General features: G+C 37.2%; 1 protein-coding gene and 1 long non-coding RNA gene across 3 annotated transcripts in view; one reads left to right on the top strand and one right to left on the bottom strand.

Annotated features, from left to right (window-relative positions):
* LOC5566316 (dnaJ homolog subfamily B member 6) overlaps positions 1-20,455 on the bottom strand; it is a 435,678-nt gene extending 415,223 nt beyond the window's left edge. The window contains exon 1 of one of the 2 annotated variants that reach the window (XM_021851550.1): positions 20,304-20,455. The gene's annotated coding sequence lies outside the window, so the exon portion shown is untranslated. The remainder of the gene's footprint in view (positions 1-20,303) is intronic. The other variant, XM_021851554.1, reaches the window with a different exon arrangement.
* Positions 15,833-16,077, top strand: LOC110678548. The gene is made up of 2 exons (XR_002501723.1): positions 15,833-15,938; positions 16,003-16,077. It is a non-coding gene; the product is annotated as an uncharacterized LOC110678548 (long non-coding RNA).
* Positions 20,456-22,911: the final 2,456 nt, after the last annotated feature.

The following is a 22,911-nucleotide window of genomic DNA, read 5'->3' as shown; positions in this document are numbered from 1 at the left end:
TATATCTCACAAATAATTATTTATCATGGTCTAATCGCTTATCAAAGTGAATCCTGTGACCCAACGATCCTCCCCATTAACAAACATCCCTCCCAGTAACTTTTGTGGAGATGCAGAGGCAAACACAGTCTCCAAATAGCAAAGGTTACACACTAACATTCCTTCCCCCAATCCCACCTGACTGCAAGGACGTGGCCGGCGCCGTTATTGACCATGTATAAATAGAGGCACTGAATTATGCACACTGAAGAAGATTATGGCCAATCCCAGCCGAACTTCTAGTTGATTCTTTGTGCATTTTCACTGACTTCGGTCAATCACGGAATAGCAACCATTGATATGTGTAGTCAGTGTAAGCTAAGCTAAGCTAAGCTTATATCGAAAACTAGTAAATCCACCTGTCCATTCATGCTAAACTTGATTTCGTCACTGAAGACCATATTTGAACATTTATCATTCCAAAATTAATATTTTTGGGCCCAGTTTTTTTATGTTTAGAACAAGATTAGCAGACATAACTTGAATTTTAACACATAGAAATATGAACTTAAAAATAAATCCTATATTGATTTTTTGGGAATCTTCTGTAGAAATTCCTGATGATCTCTTGTGGGGATCTCAGAAAAAAACTCCTTACCGTGGTTTTTAAGATGGATTGTTAAGATGATTATTAGAACAAATAATCAAATGAATCAATTTAAAATAAAATACTGCAGGATTTTTCGGAGACCTTCCTTGAAAATCATTGAACAGAAGAAACTTGTGTGAAAATGTGTTTATTTTATTTATTTATTTTTGGTTCTACATCTTCAATACTTATGGTTGCACAGATTGTAACTTCATCTATTTTTCTTATCCTACTAGTGTTGGAATAATTGATGTAGTATTTGGTGGTCCCAAATCTCAAATCAAATTTCGAAGAATACACAGAGATTTTACTTGAAAAATTACTAGATGACCGTTTGGGAAAACTGATTTTGTGGGTAAATTTTCTGGATGAATTTAATGATAAATCCCTGGTATTATTGAGGAATTCCTGAAAGAGTTCTCAATAGATTTCTTGGAATAGAAAATAGGAGAAATTCCTGATATAAACAAAATGACGTGAAAATTCATACAAAAATGGCTGGAGAAATAACTGAATAAATCAGCGTAGGAACTCCTCGAGAATTTTGTGTACAGCTTTAACGAATTTATTTGAAAAAAAACTTCCTGTAGGAATCTGTAAAACACTGGCTACAGTAATTACTGAACAAATCGGTTTAAAAGTGGAAATGGTGGAAAAAAAACTTTGGATTAAATGCTGGTATAGTATTTTGGAAATTTCTGGTTCACTGTAAATAATAGGAAAATAGTGAGTTTAGAGACCATTTTGGTTAAATAAAGGGACTTTAACAAACCTTCCAATAAAAACATATTTTTTTAAGAGACTAGAATTAAAATAGGGACCAAGTCTCTATAAATAGACCTGCTATCAGCCCTGTCAATTCTTACAGAATCACTAGAGAAACTCCTAGAGAAATTCCTTGGATATTTTCAGTAGAAATACAGTCACCCCACGCAGTTGAATCACCCACAATTTATGAATCAGCTGACTTCAAAAGACAAAATTATTATAAAACTTGTCACAAAACATTACAGAATTATTTTTACTGATAAAAAACTATGTGTAAAAATAATTCTGTGATGTTTTGTGACAAGTTTTATAATAATTTTGTCTTTTGAAGTCAGCTGATTCATAAATTGTGGGTGATTCAACTGCGTGGGGTCACTGTATTTAGTTATCAACTATAGGAAGAATCACTGGACAAATCTTTGGTGGTTTTATCGATAGAATTCTTGGCGAAATTCCTTGAAAAACCTCACAGGGAATTTTTGTGGAAATTACTGCAGCAATACATGAAGGAATCGGAGTAGGAACGTAAGTAATTACTTAAGCTTGTAGAATTCCCTTGAAGAATCTTAGAAGCAATTCTTGTGGGACATTTCTTGGAGCGATTATAGGAAGAATCTCCCAAAAAACTCCGGTAGGAATTTTTCTGTAGAATTTCTGGAGAAATATTTGGGGGAGATCCGGCTGGAATTTACGGAAACGCAAGGTTCCCTAGTAGAACTTTTGAAGATTTCATTTCGGAAAGACTTGAAGAATTCTCTGGATAAATCACTATGGTAATTATGGAAGAAATTTCTTAAAAAATATAGAAAAAGTATGAAATCTCAGGAAAGTTCTACGATGGAATATCCTAAAAAATATTTGGAGGAATAAATTTAGAGGAAAATCCTCGATGGAACTTCGGAAGGATTCCCTGAGCGAACCTCGTTAAATTCTTAGAGGACACAGCGTGGGTTTTCTTTTAGATACTCTCACAATCAGTGGAATCACTAAAGAGAAACTTTTAATTTAGGACTTACTAGTCCAATTGAAAATCAAGTTACTCAGGAGTTCGAAAATATTCTCAATCAAGAGAACGTTTTCGAAAATGCCTGGGAGACTGATTGGGAAGAAGTGAGAACTATTATTAAAAAATTCAAAAATATGAAAGCTCCTGGCGATGATGGAATTTTCTACATCCTCATCTAGAAACTTCCAGAAAGTAGCTTATCATTCTTAGTTGATATATTAAACAAATGTTTTCAATTAGCATACTTTCCTGACAAATGGAAAAATGCTAAGGTTGTTCCAATTTTAAAACCAGACAAAAATCCTGCAGAAGCTTCTAGCTATCGTCCAATTGCTTTCCTCCATCAGTAAACTTTTTGAAAAAGGTTATTTTGAACAGAATGATGGTCCACATCAACGAAAATTCAATTTTTGCCAATGAACAGTTCGGATTCCGCCATGGACATTCGACTACTCATCAACTTTTACGTGTAACAAATTTAATCCGTTCCAACAAATCTGAAGGCTATTCTACTGGTCTTGCTCTTCTAGACATAGAAAAAGCATTCGACAGTGTTTGGCATGAAGGTTTGATTGTAAAATTAAAAATCTTTAATTTTCCAACATACATTGTTAGAATAATTCAAAGTTATCTGTCAAATCGTACACTTCAGGTTAATTATCAGAGCTCCAGGTCTGAAAAACTTCCTGTAAGAGCTGGTGTTCCCCAAGGCAGCATTTTAGGACCAATATTATACAATATTTTCACATCTGACTTACCTGAGTTACCTCAGGGATGTCAAAAATCCCTGTTTACAGATGACACAGGCCTCCGCCAAAGGACGAAGCTTGCGTGTCATCTGTAGTCGATTGCAAAAAAGTTTGGATTTATTTTTTTCATACATGCAGAAATGGAAGATTTCTCCTAATGCTTCCAAAACTCAACTAATATTATTCCCACATAAACCAAAAGCTCTTTATTTGAAACCTTCAAGTAGACATGTTGTCACGATGAGAGGGGTTCCAATAAATTGGTCAGATGAAGTTAAGTATCTAAGGCTCATGCTAGATAAGAATTTAACTTTCAAAAATCACATTGAGGGCATTCAAGCCAAATGTAATAAATATGTAAATTGTCTCTATCCCCTTATTAATAGAAAATCAAAACTTTGTCTTAAGAACAAGCTTTTGATATTCAAACAAATTTTCAGGCCAGCCATGTTGTATGCTGTACCAATATGAACTAGCTGTTGTAATACCAGGAAGAAAGCTCTGCAGAGAATTCTTTTTTTTTTTTTGTATGGTATTCAGTTGGAGCTGCCTGACAGCTTAACTTGTCAAGGCTGAACCCTCGGTCTGGCTTTTGCCAAGTTTCCCCTCTACCAGGACCAATACTCAGACGGACTAGGCAATGGCGCCACATGAACACTGTTTTTTTATTAGTATTGTGACGTGGTAGTTTTTGAAAAGTACCCATATTCCCTTGCTTCTGAGAAAAGGAAGCATTATGAAAATCAGCAGCTCCATTAGAAGTTGTTTGAAATAGTAGTGTAGAATTTGTTTGAAATAGTAGTGCATTACTAATACTGTCTAGCCGAAATGGTTTTGAATAATTTGTCATTCAAGTGCTATTCTGATTACTATTGTCTTTTACGTAAGATTAGAGTCTTAAATGTCAAGTGTCGTCAAGTCTTAACAAAATTAGGCTGTTTAGTAGTACAGTGGGATTCCGTTTTTGGCAACAAAGTTGAAATTTCCAGTTGCCAAAAACGGAGCCATGCCAAAATCGGAACCCACATTTCAAATTTAATTTTCAAGTTTTGGTTTTGAAAACATCATTACAATGTTAATACATCATTTTTATGGAATTATAAGGCGTTGAGACTTCGAAAAGGTTCACTTCGAAGCATTTTCCCGAAGGGTTATACTATGCTATGAATCTATAGTCCCGTAATGTTAAATCTGGCAAACGTTTTTCTGGTGGCGTTATTCGTGATCAAACGTCAACTTCCCACCGCAAAATCGCTAGTGTTTGAAGGTGATTTTAACCTCCAAATTGCCAAATAACCTCCAAAACATCACCTCCAAGTTAGTTCTAATAACCTCCATTATATGAAATATGGTGTCGCGTCGATCGTCGCAAGTTTATCGTTAAACAGTCAATTACGCCTTAACGTCTTCAATTATTTTTCAGTAGCTTTATGTATATTTTTTTGTATAAGAGGGCCTTGTAAAACCAATAATCGCATAAGTGACTTTTATTGAAGAACTGGACATTTTCTTAAAACTAGAAAATAACACACGATTTTTTTTTGTTTTCTTTTAAAGACGTATTTGTGAATCAAAAGCGCTGGGTATTGCAAAACGGCATGAACTGTTTTTTTTTTTTCTAATTAAATGACCATTTAAAATCAGTTTAACTTTTGGAGCGTAAAATTTGAAAAATGTGATAAGTTTAGAATTGCTCCTTCAATTTATGTTTCTGATAAAGTAAAACAATTTATAATGCATGGTTGACTGCATCAAAAGGGCAAACGTTAACATGAGATGATGCATAAATGTGACTTGTAATTTTGTGGCATTTAATTTTTACTTGAAATAATTTTTAATTGAGCTTGATATATGTTTTACACCTACCTTATGAAATCAACTGAAATTTACAGGATCCTGTTATGAATCCTCAAGAACCTTATAGGAATCTTCAGGTTCTTATAAGAAATCTACAGAAAAAAAGCTTGAGCTTTGATGGATCTTACCAAGCATCCGTAGGATCGCATAGAGTTCTTAGGATCTTGTTAAGGAATTTGCTAGGAGTTAACATCTTGGAATTCCGCTGCGATGTTGCTGAACAAGTCTCTCTCAAGTCTCCGATGAAAAATTTAAAAGTTTATTATTATTAGGCTACCACTAGCACACCGCAAATTCCTCTAGGAACCTTTTACAAAATCCCCAAGTTTTCGCCGGAAATATTAAAAATACTAATAGAAATTCTCATTATCCCGCTTAAAATTTACAGGACGCCCTAGAGTTTATTAGGAATTACCAGATTTTGGATATAATCCTCAATAACCAATTATACACTCTAAGGATCCCTCAACAAGCCCTTAGTGTCCACTTGGAATCTGCAGATATCCTCATGAATTCGTTAAAATTTCTGAAAAGTCCCACAAGAACCAAGAATCCTTTAAGGATTCTCCTGGTTACAGTTAGGATACTCATAGAGTCAGCTCGTAAGGAAAATTTTGATGATAATGAGACCCGTATCCTTGATTAACAATCTTGTACAGAATTCTGGATCGTCTCTTAACAAATCTAACGCCATACAGAGTCTATAGAAAAGAAGGAACGTAGCTTTAAATTGTTGACGTAGAAAGATCAATATACACACCAATACCACAGACAAAAAGTTAAAACACTCTCAGTCATATTTATCGCACGCTTCAATTATATTATTGAGAATAAATTGTAGTTTGGACTGTATTCGCATTTGTCATGTTATTTAATGAAATTTATTAAAAGTTATGATACACGACATTTTGCTGTACATATTTGTATCTATTATTGCGGTGTGTTTTTACATGCGCAATGTATGTAAAACCATAATAATAAAGATAGTAAGCCAAAAAGATGAGACAAAATTTATGTTTGTAACTCTGTGTGAGTCTTAGATTTTTTGTTTCTCTTATGTCGGTGCTGGTGTTTTGTTCAAACAAGCTGTTCCAAATCTGAAGAACAGAGTTTTTAATTTTAGCACCTACTGGCAGACTCAAGTGGGCTGGTCACTCAATATGAATGCCTAAGAAAAGAGATTGGTCTTTAGTTGAGATACTGGTAGAGATTGTTGGCCTCATGAAACGTTGCCAATGTATGACCAATGAACATTCTCAAATAAAGAAGCGCGTACGCGAGTCATTAGTAGTTGGTGAGATTTGAGGAAATATCGACGAAAATGGAGCTCTGGAATGTAATCGGTGTGGAGTTGACATGCTTTTTAAATGACTAAAGCATCAGATACGATAATATTTACAAAAATTTATGAATTTTAATGGTACTTAAAAATGTTGCCAAAAACGGATCCATTTTGTTGCCAAAATCGGGGGGTGCCAAAATCGGAGCATGCCAAAAACGGAGCATGCAAAAAACGGAATCTCACTGTAGTTCTAGTTAATTTCATTTTTTGTTGTTATAAGTATTTATTGCTCATTACGTTCATATATCCTTAAAGAAAAAAGTCGCTTTCCTTGTCTGTTCAACAATTATTCGAAACTAGCAAGTGTACCCTAATGATCGATCTCAGCGTCTTACTTTCCATAGTCATTTTTATAGTGAATATTGAAGAGTAAAGTTACCTTAGGCTTCTATTACAGTCTCCTACAAGATTCACTTTTCGGTGGCAAATGCAATGCTTCACAACGCCTACTTTCTACTTGTAAATTTTGCGAAAATGAAGCTGGAATTAGATTATTTATACCGCTGTTACAAAAGAGGTATTTCTTATTATGGCAATGTAAAAACCATATTAAAATAAGATTGCCGCCACTCATTTCTACTCAGTGAATCTACTAGTCATTTTCCTAAGAGTTCCTAAGTATTCCCTACGTCGTATATGATAACGATGTATCTAGCTAGGTAATAGTAAGAGTGGCTACGGATCATTCTGGTTAGCAAAAGGCAAACTGAACGTCACCAATAGTATTAATGTCCACTTCGAATAGATTAATTATTTGAAATGGGCATCAATTCTATCAATAACGCAGAATGTCCGTTGGATCACATCCGAGATATTATTGTGTCTATGCCATATGAATTATGACGCGGCTTTAAGCAAAAAATGCCAAAATGTGATACCACCACTACAGGTTACGCCTTTGGTTTCCATCATATGGGCTAATGGATTATGCCCTCCCATCACGGCAAGGTCGCATAACCAAGGGGAAGGAGGAAGAAAGCTCTGCAGAGAATTCAAAATAAAATTTTGAAAATGATTCTGTATCTTCCTCCTTGGTATAGAACCAATGAGTTACATAGAATATCCAATGATGAAACTCTGGAACAAATGTCAAATAAAATAATTAATAAGTTCAGGCAAAAAATCGTTACAATCTTCTATTGCCACGATTCATGCGTTATATGTTTAGGTTAAGTTAGGTTAAGTATATTCAAAGCGTTTTTTTTCTCTTATCAAAATTGCTGCACAAATTGCTCCTAATAAAATCTTTTAGAAATTTCCGGAGGGGTCTCTACATCTACAGTAAGTTCTAGCGGATTTTAACATTAATCATTATAAATTCTTCAAAAATTTCAGTTCAGAATCTGTGGACTTTCAATACGTAAGAAACCTAGGTGGGTTATGAAAGACACCACGTTTGATTCCATAATCAAGCATAGTCATTAAAAATCGCTGTTGGTGACTGAAGTGCGTTCAAAATAGTCTTTCAACAAGAAATTTGTGAATAATATCTTTGATGTCGTTTCGCTAAAGCTCCATTCATATTAGCGTTACTTTCTCCAAACAATTCAAGCCACTAACAGTGAGGAAATGGATGTTTATCTTGTGCCCACTATAGAGGGTAGAACAAACCAAAAACAGTAGAACAAGTTTGAGCACGAAGTCATAACTGAACATATGTTTTCCGCACAGTACAAGACGGATAACAATAACAGCCTCAGTCAAAAACATTACAACAGAAAACATGAAACAAGAGGTCCGTACGATTGTGCTATTGCGAAAAACATTCGCGCCAAGACAAAACCATCATGATTATCCGACCTGAGGATTAAAACAGAATAATATCTCAATCATATCAAAATTTGCTACATTTTTTCTTGCCGGAAGTATTCCAATTTGTGTACTAAATCATAACACAGTTGTAACAAAACTGGTTGTGTTAACCTTCGGGCTGTCGCGCTGTTGTACTTTGTACAACAGTTGTGATTTATATGCTATCATTTTGCAACAAATATATCTATCGACACCAAACCAAAATGTATTCCTCAAGAATCTTCTTAAGAACAATACTTGACAGTTTTTATTTACAGTATGACCCTTTATAATACGGTAAAAACATCAAATGTACGTGGAAGTCGCATAATAATGAACGCACTATGTACGGTTCGAGGAAACCACAGTTTGAAATCGTCATATCTCGAAATCCAGATAATACAGAAACTTGGTCTTTAGTAAAGTTGTTCTGGAGGTGAAGCGCTATCTGATGGTACCTCATTTAATTCGGAATTTAACCGCTAGGTGGCACTACTGGGCATGGAAGTTTTACTTTTGTTTTGCAGATTTTTCCAGGATCCTGACCATTTAGAAGGATGTCGTCTTCGGCAAAGTTGTTTAGTAAGTTAAGGACTATCTATTTTCGAGGTAATTGATTCAAAATGTTGCCACTAGGTGGCGCTAGTGAGCATGAAACTTTTGTTTGCAGATATTTCAAGAGCCTGACCACTTAGAAAGATGGTGTCTTCCGGCAAAGTAGTTTGGTAGCTCAAGGGCTATCATTGTTTGAGCCAAGAAATACGAAATATTGCCATCAGGGCGGCGCTAGTGAGCATGGTTTTTTTGTTTTGCGGATACTGTAGAATCTTGACTTTTTAGACCAGGCACCTTTGGCAAAGTTGTTCAGAAGCTCAGGGACTATCATTATTTTAATAAATCTCTAACTTTAAGGATTAAACAAATAATTTGAGCTACTGAACAACTCTGCCGAAGACACAATCTTTCTAAAGTGATCAGACTCCTGAGATATTTGCGAAACAAATGTTTTATGCTCACTAGCGCCCGCCTAGTGGTAACATTTTGAATCAACTAGCTCAAACAATGATAGTCCTTGAGTTACCGAACAACTTTGCCGAAGACGCCATCTTTCTAAGTGGTCAGGATCATGAGATCTGGGAAACAAAAGCTTAATGCTCACTAGCCGCCGCATAGTGGCAAAATTCCGAATTTCTTGGCTATAATAATGATAGCCCATAAGCTGCTGATCAATTTTGCCGAAGACGTCATCTATCTAAGTGGTCAGAATTCCTGAGATATTCGCAAAACCAAGGGTGTTGTACAAAATACAACGCGCGACTACTCGCGTTACAAAAATTCGCGCGACGACCGAAAGGTTAAAAACAAAAGTTGTAATAAATCTGTTTTGATAGAAAATATAAGTATAACACAATTTGTTATAAAGCAATTAGAGACTTATAAACAATTTCGATTTATGTTCATAAACTAACTAGTTTTATTATAACTTTTTATTGAAAATAAAAATGATAAATAATAATTTTGTTCAAGTTTTAAATATGTTGTACCAATTTTGTTTATTGTAAAATAAATCTTGTTATAATTTTTGTTGTTGATCATACTAACGAACCAGTGTTAAGTATTAAAAGTAAGCTTTTTGTTAATAACTATGTAAGTGCTCTTGGAAAACTTAGCTGAGAAGCAGCCCCTGTCTCAGTAACGGGACAACATGTCACGAAGAGAAGATATCTAATATGATTTTTCTGCGCATTTGTTTGACTCATCCTCATTTGCAAAATGCACTAAGAAGGAAATTAACACATATGTATGAATTACCCAATTCAGTTATTATCGAAGGCTCTTTTAGAAAACTTTTCCCAGAGAAGCTTGAAGTTAAGAGGTTGTGCGAAAAAAGCACTCACCTCCTCGAAACAGTGCAATCTTGATTTCCTATTCGCCCATCTAAAGCATTGAAGCCCACAAGTCTGCGAAAACCCATCACATCAGTAGTAGCCCAATCAATGCATGCATTATTTTCTCACAATATGGCCTGTGACAGCCTCAGGGAAGCTGATGGATGGACGACCGCCCGTAAAACGCCATCAAACGTGAAGAGACTTGCCTTCCGGTCGGACTTACTTGCTCTAATCGGCGCTCTATCCAAGGAAAGCCATCTCCCAGGCCGCTAAGTTGTGAATTTGATTGGCTTTTTAGCCGACGGGGCAACGTTTAAGATTGCACACTAGGTGTGACCCATTTATATACGGGAAAAATCAAACTGTAATCATAGCATAGCTTAAACTGGACTGTGGTTCTTACTCCGAGATTAATCGGAACTGATAAAAATTTGCACTTTCCGCTTACTCTCGAAGCGCTAATTTTAGCAGCTCTCATATTATTGGTCAAAACAGCGCCGGCCAAGTCCTTACAGTTCCATTTTGATTGAAAACATAAGACACTTTAGAAACCTTGCATTCAAGATAGAAAATCTAAAAAAAGTCCTGCTATCTCCCCTGCAGTACCTAAACAACCTGAAGTCGCATAGCAGTATACGAACAAAAGTCGTTTATTTGTACAAACTGCATCACTCCCGCACTACATGGTGGATGGAATCGTTTGATCGATGAGTTTCCTCGCATAGAACGCTATTTCATGAGTCCGATATATACATTCGTTTCGTCCCGTATAGCATAGCATAGCATAGACTGACTGTACATGTCAATGGTTGCTACTCCGTGATTGATCGGAACTGGTAAGAATTGCACTACGATCCAAATGAATAAGGGATGGGAGTTTCCGCTTACTCTCGAAGTGCAAATTTTAGCAGATCTAATATTATTGATCAATAACGGCACCGGCCAAGTCCTTACAGTCAGTTGGGATGGGGAAGGAATGTTAGGGTGTAATGATTGTTGCTTCTAGAGACCGAGAATACCTCTGCATCTCCACAATCACCACGGGAAGGGAGTTTATTAGTGAGGGAGGAAAAGATCTGGGAGTCACCTCTGGTCGGTGATGCGATCCATGGACAAGGGGGAAATATACGACTTGTATTTAAAGCTAGTTTGTATTCATGTATTATGTATAATCAAATTGTATAAGAAAAAAGCATAATGCCGACACCTATAGTGACAAACCGTACAAGTTTGTTTTAATATTACATAAAAGTACGCTTTCAAGTAAATATGTGTTATCACAAGCATGAAACTCACCAGTTGGTAATCCATTCTCGACTGAACACAAAACTGACACTGACAGCAAAACTTCTTGGCGTCCCGAAAATAAACCGTCTTGCTTGGGCCTTCCCAAATACGTACCCAGCAAGACGCTCCAAAACAGGGGAAAAAAATCTCCGGCGACGAAAACACGCGCGAAAACCGTCAGCAAACTCTATCGGACCATATTCCGTTTCGTCCCGTATAATGTTACAAAGTAAGTCGGATCAATCCGTAGCAGCTGTCAAAAAAACTTTGTTATCATAAATTAAGTCGCATAAGAGTACATACTAATTCGCAAGAAAATCTACACACCCGCATTGAATGTTATGTTTCATCATATAAAATATGTACGTATATCGCCTCCACTTTTGCACGAATAAGGCACTTTCGCGACATCTATACGTGAAACTTTGCTCATGTAAGCGTCGCATAACGCAAAAGGTGATTTGATTATACGTACATTCTGGTTGTCTGGGGGCTCAAATGAACAAATTTGAGGAGTGTAACTTAAGATTTTTGTAATTTGGGCCACTCTATCGTACACACCAGCTCGATAAATAAAACGGTGTATTCCCGATGGAGAGCACTTATGGGAAAAAAGTCAATACTTTCTCCGGTGAGGGCGATGACGTGTCTCTTTTTCCAACTACCGCGCTTCGAAGGTTCTCCCATCCATGGATATATAGGTATGCGTTAATTTTTCACTTACCATGTTGGGGTTGCCTCTCGATACCAACCGGTGTGCGGACATCATCGGTGTCGTGAGTTGAAACCTGGCGATGCGCGATATTAATCGCATCCAACCACCCAGCCCAGCAACATCCGCAATAATGAGAGAAGCAAGAGCCCGAGTATTGGAGCCCTGGTTGGAGAGTGTGTTATGTTTATGGGATGTTTTACACCAACGCCTGGCCCGCCACCGCATTAGCCATAAGGTCTGTCTGCTTTTCTACGACTATACCGCTTGCTAGACCCCAGGACAGATCGTCTAAAAATGTTGACACAAGTTGCAACGCGATCAAACATGGGGTGACAAGATGCAAGAAAGGCACATGCATGGAGCCAGAGCCAATGAATTTACATAGACGTTCGATGGTTTTGGAAGGGCAGCTCCAACATTTGAGCGAGCATATGGAGGTTCAAGAAACTGCTGTGCCGCATCTCTGTCTCTGTCTGAGGCTTGGATCATATACAACATACAATAATGCATGGGAGTATTTGTAGATGGCGTGCCATCATCGAAGGATGATTTATGAACGGTGATAAACCCGATTGTGTTCGACGAAATACAGTTGGCGTATAAAACGGTGAAAGTATCCAGGTCAGTTTTTATTGTTTCTGTAGTTCTTGACACCTTTCACGACGAATCAATTATTGAAATCCATGCAGTCCAGTGATACTTTGAAATATGATCTATTGTCTTGCAGACCAAAAATCACAACATCTGAAGTCCATCTAAAAATTGCTGGAATCGTAGCTTACGAGTCTAACGAATTGATTATTGGAATCTCGTTTTAATGCTTTCACTCTAGTCGAAGTGTGGGTTTTTGGCGTGTGTATGCTTTTCTAGCTTCAGTCTTAGACTCCGAAGGTATTCCATTCACGCCATCAGCATCAGCATCAAAGCCAACCGCTCAGCGTGCGGTACTTCATCAGCAGCGAAAGGCATTCGGGCAGTTAATTATGACATTTTTTAAATTTATTACTTATTATTCATCCGGGATCGCATCTCGACGAAGAAAGCGCAAGAGCATTGCACCTCATTGGAAGCCAATGGTCATCGGGCATATACGGGGTTTTGATCTGGAAATACCACATCGAAACGAAGAGATTTATCAACTTCGTTAAGTGGATAACGATGGATAGATGTTATAGGTGAGGCTTGGCCCAAGACAAAGACGTGCTTGGGTTCTCAAATAATTGAAACACGATATTGATACCTTGTTAAAATAGTCCTCGTGCTGGAATATAGCTGTTCAGTCCAGATGGCACTATCTATCTTGTTCCTTGCTGGCGTATTGTAGAGCTCAATCTTCGTCGAAACTTGGTCGATACTTCTTCAATTGTCCCGAACGGACTCCCACGCTCTTTCTACAGCGTAAAGCTACGTATTCGTGACCCTTCCAGAGTTCGACGGCAACTATCTGATTTTCCACTGAATATTATATTCGCTATTCTTTCTTGCGACATTCGCATTGATCAGCTCAGTGAAGTCTGCTGCATTGAATACGCTTATCAATATTCGCTTTTTTATATACTTGAAACGGTTTTCTAGTTTCCCGCAATAAATTATGACCCATTAGTAAGCTATTGGCACATTTTTCTCTTTTTTTTTCATTGAGCTTAATACCATAACCGTACGCTAGCACTATTTGCTTAACTCCACTCAGGTTCTGTACAATATCTGATGGCAGCTTATTCTGTACGAAACACCATTTTTTCTTCATGTCCATCTTGGGATGCTTCGGTAGTGCCTACTTAATAATAGCCCAGTATTTTTTTTTGGCACGCTAGGGCAACATTTGAATAGTGGTACGAAGCCTTATTCGGCCAGAAGATCTTGTAGGGCCTCGTGTTTCTTTAACAAAGAAAGCAGACACTTCTGTAGACAATCCTTGAGTTTACATTCCCGGTAGTCTCGAACGGCGCACTCCGTTTGCCACATGAGCAGATCGCTCGCCAAATCATGTATTTCTTGGCATACTTTAAACCAGTGGCGATTCCCTAGCCTCAAATGTACCTGTTCCACGAATAGAAATTCTTCAATTTCAGCAACAAATTTGCATATAATGAGTAGAGATTTGCTAGAAAGGACGATTTCAATAATTAACGAAATAGTCACTTTTAGAGTCGTAGAACAGGAAAATGAGGTTACGAGTCGCCACTGCTTTAAACCTATGCTAGGCGGTGAAGAACAATAGATCGGGAATTTGCCGGAAGTCCACCTTGACGTAAATCTCATCATCCATGATGGGGCAATGAGGCTTGATCAGCATCTAGGTGTACAGTTTCCTGATTTTCACCTTATTTTGACGCTCGTCATAATTCGAAGCCTTTTGCACTTGTCCAATGTACGTAAGCAGTCCCTCCTGGTCCTTGGCTCTCTGAACGAAAGACAGATTCAACATTTTGGCCACATCCTTGACCGAAGCAAGGGAATTCCGCTTAAACGCTTTCACGACACGCTTGTGATCTTGGTGGCTAATAGAACATCCATTCTGATTGCATTTCTCTCCCGTTCGATGATCAGAGTTTCATAGTAACGTTTATTTACACGACCGATTCACTGTTGACTGCACGATTTCGTGTTGTTTTCTGATGCCTCGATGAGAAGGTTGAGGATTTACAGATGCTTGCGCAAAACCAATTCGCGGCGTTGCTTTTCGGGTGGACGCCATTTTATCTAATTTTCGAAAAACTGACAGCGATAAAAAATACAGTACAAACTTCTTCTACTCATATTTTCAAAAGAAAAACCTAATTTTTAATTTTCTACAGCGTCTTTTTCGTGATGTAATTTGGATGTTCGTAGCACTTTACACTCGAAAACATCGAAGGCTTTTTGATCTGCCTCTTGCAACTGACATCATTAGGCTTCCCTCTATCTCTACCAGCAACCATGCACTTCGTTTAAGTAGAATCATTGATCAAGTCTATCCTCGCTGTCTCCCACTTCAGAGGAAGAAGGTCTTCTCCACTGCCGTGCAAACGACTACAATGAAGGCGATATCGCCTGAAAGATTGACTTTCGAAATTAAGGTTCAATATTGCACTATTGCAATATTGCACACTCAAGGATGCGATCCTTGAGTGCAATTTTGAGTGATAAATTCGAATCTGAACCTCCTTGCATTAATCCGCTAAACTTCACAAACGAGATTGAAATCTCATTTAACAGGGAATCCATTAACCTTAAGGCCTTCCCGCATAGAAAAATACAATTGGCCATACATTTCAAACAGCAAGTTTCCTGTTTCTGTTACGGTTAATGTTTCACAAACAATCTCTTTTATGTAGAACAAAATGAAATCGAAAGCTTTGGACAGTAAAAAATGTTATAAGTACTACATACGAAATAGTGATAATCTATTAAAGGATTCAAAAATGGTTGAACAATTTGGATCGAAAACTCTTATGAATGATGATTTTGCGGTGTTTGTTTAAATTTGTGCAATCCACCTATACATAAACATTTTACAATATATAACAATTACTTTACAGTTTGGCAAACAGTTCATTGGACTGATATGTTTGTGAGCTATTTTCAAGTTCATCACCCTAAAAAAATTACACTGCTATAGCTTTAGCTTTATACGTTCCCCGTAATTATTAAATTATTTTTGTCGTTTCCAGACAATTTGATAAAAATATGAACAATTTTTTGGTGATTTCTATATTTTTAATCGAATTGGTTAGCAAAAAAAAACAAAATATGTTCAATATGTTTGGCACATTCATTTTCACTGCGTAGAATATTTTGGCGTGTTTTTCATCGCGCATTGTCAAAAAAAAAACAAACAAATCAACGAAAACATTTTCTGCTGCTGCTGGTTCATTTTTATTAAAATACACATCTAATTGAGCACCGGATTCAAAATCGATGGTAAGTAATCATTTTCTGAACTCATCCCGTCCAGCGGCATGTAATGTGCTACTATTTTTTTCAGCTTACTTGTGATGCGAGGCATTGGAAATTGCAGTTCTAGTCGCTTCCATCAAGCCACGAAAATGTTGAGAACACCGGACACGGCCCGAAATAAACAAGCAGGCAAACGAGGCAAACTGAACCCGTTCTCATAGCTTCGGTGGCTGCTGCCTGATAGTGAAGGGAGTCAGGTAAGCTGTGGACCTGGAGAGGATGTCCGGAACTTAAGGACATTATAAAGCAAAGCCAAATATGGCGCCTCATATGGCACCTACCGCACCTCTTCTCACTTTCACCCCCTTTGCCACGCAACTGGATCGGGCGATCGAGTGCAAACATATTATGCAAAATAAAATCTCCTTACCTACCTGGTTGTGGCATAAAATTGCTACTGCTGGTTCGTGCATATATGTTGTACCTGTTGAACCTCCGTTCTTCACTTAATTTTATTGGAAACACTGAATTCGTGCGTTTTTAGCACCTTGCTAAAATTTGTTTCTTCCAATTTCTGTTTTTATTCTTCTTCGCACCTCTCACGTTACATATTTTTATATGGCATATTTACACTCTATCACATAAGATTCATCGATGAAAATGTAATCACTTGAATCGTTGATTTATCAATTTTCCATCTCTGCAGTTAAATTCACTGTTAAAAGCTTAAAATCGCGAGGAAGTGCCTCTACATTTTTACTTCCAATTTCACTCCTACAAAATGTAAACATTCACGACGGCGACTGCTTGCTATCGTGTTGTTTTGTAGTATTGGTGTCTTTCTTAGTAGCGACTGTTTGGTTTTACAATTGTATTAATGATATGCTTTCTCCCTCACAAACATTATTACTGTTTGGAAAAACTGGTTATTTAACAAACACTCATGCAGTAGTCTACATGGCTTCCTTTTATAATGTCCTTAATACACTCGTCTCATTCGGCTATCGCTTGCATGACTAACCCCAGCTTCACAGGTACGAAGACGTGGCCAAGCTGCCGGATGGAAAAATGAGTCCGTTTGTGTATATTATGACATGACATGATGAATCCAATTTAAGCGAAAGTATGTAAAGTAATTAAGAAAAATTGATACATAATAAAATTTTAAACACTAGTGTTCTTGTTTCATTACTTATAATGGAACATTTCATTGCATTTTCTTTTATTGTATAAATACAACGGAACGGTTCGATATACGGTTAAAATACCATAAAGCACCAAAAGCTGATAATTACACATACATTATTCGTTATAATGGATAAATATGGTTTAACTGTATTTGAACTGTTTGTCTAACAGTGAATTTGGCAAAAAAAATGGATGGTATACCCACCTTTCGACAAACTATCACAATAAGATTCTTCTAACCGGTAAGGTTAATATATCGGAAACAGTTGCTTCTTTGTTAAACAATATCAGTGGTAGAGCATTAAATCATTTCAAATTATTTGTGTAACGAACAACAAACAGTGACAATATTGGAAAGTGTCCAGAAATTGTAAAACTATACGGGAATGAAAAATTGTGGGAAACAGTAAAAATATAAAATTACCGTTTGTCGAACGGTTCGTGCTTCTACTTGCACAACACACTAATACATATGAGCATTTCACCATATATTACCTCAGCCTAACAGTTCGACAAACAGTTAAAATATTATATACACTCCTGAAAACTTCTTTCAATAGCTTTGCAAATCTTTGTAGCGATCAATTTTATATATTATTTTATTTTTTCTGGTTACGCAACTTGACATAAAAAATAATATATATTTGAACGATTTGTGTGAAAACAGGGATCCAAAACATAAAATTATTTTTATATTTATGTGGAACCGAAAAAGTGGCTGTATGTTTTTTAGCGTGTTTGTTTTTACAATGTCCATAGAAAAAAAAAAAAAAACAAAAAAATAAATTCCTTTGCTTGTTTTTCTTCAGTTTGAATAGAAAATCGTAAAAAATATCTAGTGCTGGTAAGTAATTAATCCAATCTAAGTATTACAAATGGATTAATTTATTTCATTTTCTTAAAAGATATAGGACAAGATGCAGATACCATCGATGTTGGACAGTGAATCCATTTCAACGGTCGTAGTTACGAGTATGCTCAGACGCGTTTTCAGCTGCGCAACCGATCAATTATCAGCAGAGATTGAATCCTGATAAAATTGAGAGAATCTCTCATGTATCGCTCTCTGTAACTATCATAACATGCTGCACATTATGAGAGACTGTTTATCGTATACTGCTACAACTTTGATCAGATTGGGGGGATAGTAGTGCATGATAAACCCCTCTAAACAAGCTCCAAACCTGGGGGATACTATTGCTATTGGAAGTTCGTGGATTGTTTATCGTCCCAGTAAAGAAAAACACCTATCCCCAACGGTATAGGTGAAAAAAGGATTTTATCATCGCTCTCACTTTGGGGCACTCGCTCGCTGCTTCCATTTATCAGACACCTTGCGATACAATGACGATCGTGGACCGCAACAGATGGGATGTTTTTCTTTGTTTGCTTTGATCGTGCTTCATACTCAAATGAGAGCGAATTCTGCAATGCCTGATTATCAGCAATATGACCGGGACTAAGTTGACTAACAAAACCAGAACAGCCAAACCAGCAGGATTATTACCGGTGAGAACATTTTCGGAAGCTGATACTTGCGGAAGTTGCCGAACTTTACAACCTGGGAAAACATTCAATCAACGCCCGCAGTGTTTAAGAAAAAATGTTAAATAGTTGGTAAGGAAAAGTAGTGAATAATAAAACTGAAAATTGAACCTTTTTTATGATGAGAAATAATGAGACAAAATATGTGCAATCTCAATTTACTTCAAATTCAACCAGTAACGACTTCTGTTTTATAAGTACAATTTTTTCGACTCGGCAAAGTGCTTGTAAATGTATCAATTGAAGTAAATTGTGTACTATTGTTTACTTTTTTCATTATTCCTTATTGGATGTCTTAATCATTTCCTAGCTTATTTTTTTCCTTTACGGTATAATCACAAAAGAACAGTACAATACAGGGTGAAAATAAATATAAAGCACCATAAACTAACAATAACCCATACATTATTCGTTTTTCTCAAATCAATGGTTTTAATGTTTCTTAACTGTTTCACTTATAACGGATTTGGCAAATTGGCCAAGAAAAAATTTGTTCAAGAAAATCTTCGTTTTGATATGGTTACATACAGTGTTGTTCAGACTCATTTCCCCGAAAATAACATTTTCCGAACTACGAAGCCACGAACAACTACAACCATGCTCTATCCTCCTAAGATAGAAAAGCAGATGGTTAAGCTTGAGTACTGCACACAAAATCGATCAATTTTGATCCCAGAGAGCCGCAATTCAAGTTTCGGTGAAATGAAATGAGTTAGTGAGTGAGTGCGAATCATTTCACCGAAACTTGAATTGCGGCCCACCGAGATCGAAACTGTCGGATCCCATGTGCAACACTCAAGCCCAACCACCTCCCCCTCCATCACAGGAATACAACGCACAGTTATAACAGTTCATGCCTTCGCAATTCGAATTTCGGGGAAATGTGTCTGGTCAACACTGGTTACATAACTTAACCGCCTATTACCCACATTGTTATTTGTCCATTTACCGTTCCCCAAGCTGTTAAATTCGCCGTAAGGTTGGTTTATTGTTATTTTGTATATTACGACAAATTATTCAGATGCGGTTGCAAATGGTTGCAGACACTACGGGAAACAGTACTCGTACGGTTCTAATTTATGCGGGTGGTACATTATTTTTATTATTGTGGCATTATCTTGCTATAAAAATATTGGCCCAAAGTCACCCTTATGAATCATTGTCGACGGTACTCATTAAAAGTAGGGTTCGGGTTTTATAAAATATGAAGAACCCGACCATTTCTAGTGACAACCAACTCAATACAACTATTAATCAGTATGTGGTATTAAATGAATAATTATATATTTAATAATCAAATAAAATTATTAGAATATCTATCCGACAATGGAGTATTGACCCTATGTAATGTTGTTCCTGCTTTGTTATGAAACCGAAGGTAAACAAGTAAACACAAAAGATAACACCAACATCGCATCATTGTGTTGGTGAGAGACAGGACAGCATAGTTCGATGGTCTCAAATCTCTCCACACTTGCATTTCAATCCCAGTATTGGTGCGATGTTATGTTGCGCACTTTGCTAGTGTGGAAATTTTGTTCTTGAACCTCTTGTCTTCCTGTTCTGCCTTCAATCAGAAAGGGTAAAAAGGCATCGAATTTGCATAATTTTGCAAAACTCACAGAACTGCTCGTATCACCAATTCTTGCCACCTACCTTGGGTGCCCTCTCCAGCGACGAATTCAAGCTGAAACTGCAGGAAAATCACTTCGAAAACCACTCGCGCACTGACATACACACCGTTTACGGTCTTTTCGATCGAGAACAAGAAGATTGCGTGTGATTCGCGGCCGCGAGTTTTGACGGAACGAAACGAGCGAACAAAGGAGAAACAGAAACAAAACACCAACACTTATGTAATCTCACAGCATGCAAGAATTCTAACACGATGCTGTCGGATTGGCGAAAAGTCTCCACATGTGTTTAGGGTTAATGAAGCTATGTTCTACAACGTTATATGGCAACACAAATCTTAATCTAAACGCGAAAGTTTTGCATCCGTTGTTTTAAATCTTGTATAATTTATAATAACGCCCGCTTGATCGAAAACCATATTTGGAACATCTCTCGTATAAAAAAAAAAGATTGTTTATCTCTTGACTTCTCTTTCTCTCTTTGACTTCATTCAAGTTGAATTTTCTTGTGATTTTTTTGTAAAGTGCCTTAGAATTGAACTGATGTTCTTGAGGCTCCCATTCAATAATACGATCCCATTCCTCATCTGCTCCATCGATGCTTTTATAATTTATCTTGCTGAGCATCGTATATAAACCAGAAATACCAGCCGCATGGAATAATGTGTATACTTGAATACGTCGGAAGCCACACAAATTTAAAAACAAAGTGAGGGGAATGATAACTTTGAGAAATAAAAAAAACAATTTCATTCATGTTTTCAAGTGTCGTAAAGCAAAGTCGCAGTCCTCGGAACAAGGGAGGTCACCGTAACGATCGAGAGCGTGATTTCCAAACAGTTTGCTTTGATGAAAAAGAATCTGGACATTCCTGAGACTATCGGGATTCCGAGGATTGGTATTATAATTAAGACACCAGCTTTGTTTGTTTTGAATACCGCCTATATCAAAAATCCTGTTGCAACTCCCCAAGTAACAGTGGAGCATTAAATCATTGTTTAAATAAAGCAGCTGCATTGTCGTAAGCCTTAGTAGTTTAAAAGTGGAAAAGGACCCTTATATAGTCGAACAAATGCAACAATATTTATAATGCAACCAAGTAACTCTTCTTCTTCTTCTTTCTGGCGTTACGTCCCCACTGGGACAGAGCCTGCTTCTCAGCTTAGTGTTCTTATGAGCACTTCCACAGTTATTAACTGAGAGCTTACTATGCCAATGACCATTTTTGCATGTGTATATCGTGTGGCAGGTACGAAGATACTCTATGCCCTGGGAAGTCGAGAAAATTTCCAACCCGAAAAGATCCTCGACCGGTGGGATTCGAACCCACAACCCTCAGCTTGGTCTTGCTGAATAGCTGCGCGTTTACCGCTACGGCTATCTGGGCCCAACCAAGTAACTCATAAAGTAATATTAGTGCATTGACACATTTGTAATGTAGCGTTAATGCTCTATTGCCTGACAACTCTTGGAATTTGTCGAATAAAAGCCATGTCGCATCAGTATTGTTGATATGCAGTAGAATACGTGCAATGTTATGATGCTTGTGGTTACTTGGGTCCAAATTTAAACTTTTGAAATAATCAAGCAAAACAAATTTTATCGTCTGTCCTGTTTTGTTTCGTGGTGAAGCTATATTATTGATTCGGTCGACATAACCGTCACATATGCGGCCTTTCGACAGCCGCTATATGTTGCACAGGACTTACAACGAAGCAATCTTGTGAAATCACAAATAGAGTGCAGGATTACATAGGATCGGTATATTTCTTTACCGCACTTGTTCGTCGTCTCATGCTGAATAAGTACGGTGAAGACACTAAATTGATCCGATGTTTTCCCGCACTACTAATCGCACATATATGTAATCCTGCACTCTATTTGTGATTTCACAATATTGCTACGTTGTCTAGCATCATAAAGTAAAAAAGTGCTAAAAAACGCTTCTTCTCACCTCTATACGCGTAAGAGAGGATCGATGAAGAGAAATTAATCATGTTAATATATTTTTGCAAATTTTCATCGTAATAGGCTGTTTTTCATCACGCCAATCTGACATGAAACGGCCTACTTTCCTGCACTGAAGTATGCAGTGCGGGAATAGCCGTTACGCAACTGAAACCAGTACTGTAATGATTCATTACGCAACGCTTTTTCATTACGCAACTGTTTTCAGTTGCGTAATGAATCATAACACAAAATTTTTTTCAGAAAAAGAAAAATCACAGACAAACAGACGTAACAATCTAATTATTTCCATCGCACAGCAGAATAGTGCCCAATTGTAATATTTGGTAGTTGGCTGACGGGCCACTCGTGGTGATCGTATCACTTTTGTTCGAGTTTGGGCCCATTCACAAATTTCATAACGCTTTAGGGGGTGGGTAGGTATCCTAACGTTGTTACGCTAGCATCGGGCGTAAATGTTCATGTGACTATGTTTGAAATTGATCATTGTTCTAGCTGTTACGTCTGTTCGTCTGTGGTACAATGATGGTGAATGCATTCCGATATAATTTTTGATATTATGTATCCGGTAGAAATCAAGACCAATATTTATTTATAATTATTGTTTTTTCGGGCCCCGTGCGTCGCAGCTAATATGTGAATAGTGCGCTGTGTTCATAAAA

This window comes from Aedes aegypti, chromosome 3 (genome assembly GCF_002204515.2).
Source record: "Aedes aegypti strain LVP_AGWG chromosome 3, AaegL5.0 Primary Assembly, whole genome shotgun sequence".
Lineage (NCBI taxonomy): Eukaryota > Metazoa > Arthropoda > Insecta > Diptera > Culicidae > Aedes > Aedes aegypti.
The sequence above is the reverse complement of the archived record's forward strand: the minus strand, read 5'-3'. Positions and strand labels throughout refer to the sequence as shown.